Raw genomic sequence first — 1,417 nt, 5'->3', positions numbered from 1 at the left:
AACTTCCTGGCAGATTAAAACTGCGTGCCCGACCGAGAATCGAACTAGGGACCTTTGCCTTTCGCGGGCAAGTGCTCTACCATCTGAGCTACCGAAGCACGACTCAGGCCTGGTACTCACAGCTTTACTTCTGCCAGTACCTCGTCTCCAACCTTCCAAACTTTACAGAAGCTCTCCTGCGAACTTTGCAGAACTAGCACTCTGCAGCGGAGTGTGCGCTGATATGAAACTTCCTGGCAGTTTTAATCTCATTCTGGAAACATCCCCCAGGCTGTGGCTAAGCCATGTCTCCGCAATATCCTTTCTTTCAGGAGTGCTAGTTCTGCTAGGTTCGCAGAAGAGCTTCTGTAAAGTTTGGAAGGTAGGAGACGGATACTGCCAGAAGTAAAGCTGTGAGTACCGGGCGTGAGTCGTGCTTCGGTAGCTCAGATGGCAGTCAGCCTTCGGCGGCAAGTACTCGCTTCGGCGGTACATATACTAAAATTGGAACGATACAGAGAAGATTAGCATGGCCCCTGCGCAAGGATGACACGCAAAATCGTGAAGCGTTCCACATTTATGCCGGCACGGTAGCTCAGCGTGTTCGGTCAGACGGTTAGCAGCCCTCTGTAATAAAAAAAAACTGAGCTAATGGATCAAAAACGAACTTAAACGGATGTCTGACGACGTCCGCCCCGAGCAGATATACCGAACAAAAGCAAATAAAATGAGATCATTAAAAAAAAAAAAAGATGGTAGAGCACTTGCCCGCGAAAGGCAAAAGTCCCGAGTTCGAGTCTCAGTCGGGCACACAGTTTTAATCTGCCAGGAAGTTTCATATCAGCGCACACTCCTCTGCAGAGTGAAAATTATTTAATTTTAAAGATAACCAAAGAGATTATATGGGGAAGACAAAAGATCATCACAGAGATTACACTTCATTACAGTATAGAATTAATCGTACACTAATTACAGAAGTTGAACGATGGGACGTTGAACAAAATAGGAAGATAAATGAATCAACAAAAGCTACGTAGTGTCTAAGCTATCGTGTCACACACTGTGCGGATACATTAGCGTCGTCGTAGCCTGAAGAACTCTTCGCATTCTTTGTCAGTTGCAGTCGTCTTTCTTCTCATCTTTATCTCTCTTGTCATCTTTTTGACGTTCAAGCTGCCTGTCTCCACTAGTGTCTTAGTACTTCGTGCAATGCCTCGGCGCGTGGGACGTAACGGTCCGGATGGGTAGCCTTATACGACTGTGCTGTTTTTACGGTTTCTCTTTTACATTCACCATGCAAAATTAGTATATCCATCTTCTCCTCATTGGAGTACATGTCTGCAATTCGACGAACCCTGCGGTGCAGACAAGTGAATAGGCATATATTTGGTTCAAATGGCTGTGAGCACTATGGGACTTAACTTCTATGGTCATCAGT

General features: G+C 45.7%; 1 non-coding gene across 1 annotated transcript; it reads left to right on the top strand.

Annotated features, from left to right (window-relative positions):
- The first annotated feature begins 453 nt into the window (after nt 1–453).
- LOC126292490 (U6 spliceosomal RNA) lies at nt 454–560 on the top strand. Its single transcript, XR_007552223.1, has one exon. It is a non-coding gene; the product is annotated as a U6 spliceosomal RNA (small nuclear RNA).
- The last annotated feature ends 857 nt before the right edge of the window (nt 561–1,417 follow it).

This window comes from Schistocerca gregaria, chromosome 9, assembly GCF_023897955.1.
Source record: "Schistocerca gregaria isolate iqSchGreg1 chromosome 9, iqSchGreg1.2, whole genome shotgun sequence".
Lineage (NCBI taxonomy): Eukaryota > Metazoa > Arthropoda > Insecta > Orthoptera > Acrididae > Schistocerca > Schistocerca gregaria.
The sequence above is the reverse complement of the archived record's forward strand: the minus strand, read 5'-3'. Positions and strand labels throughout refer to the sequence as shown.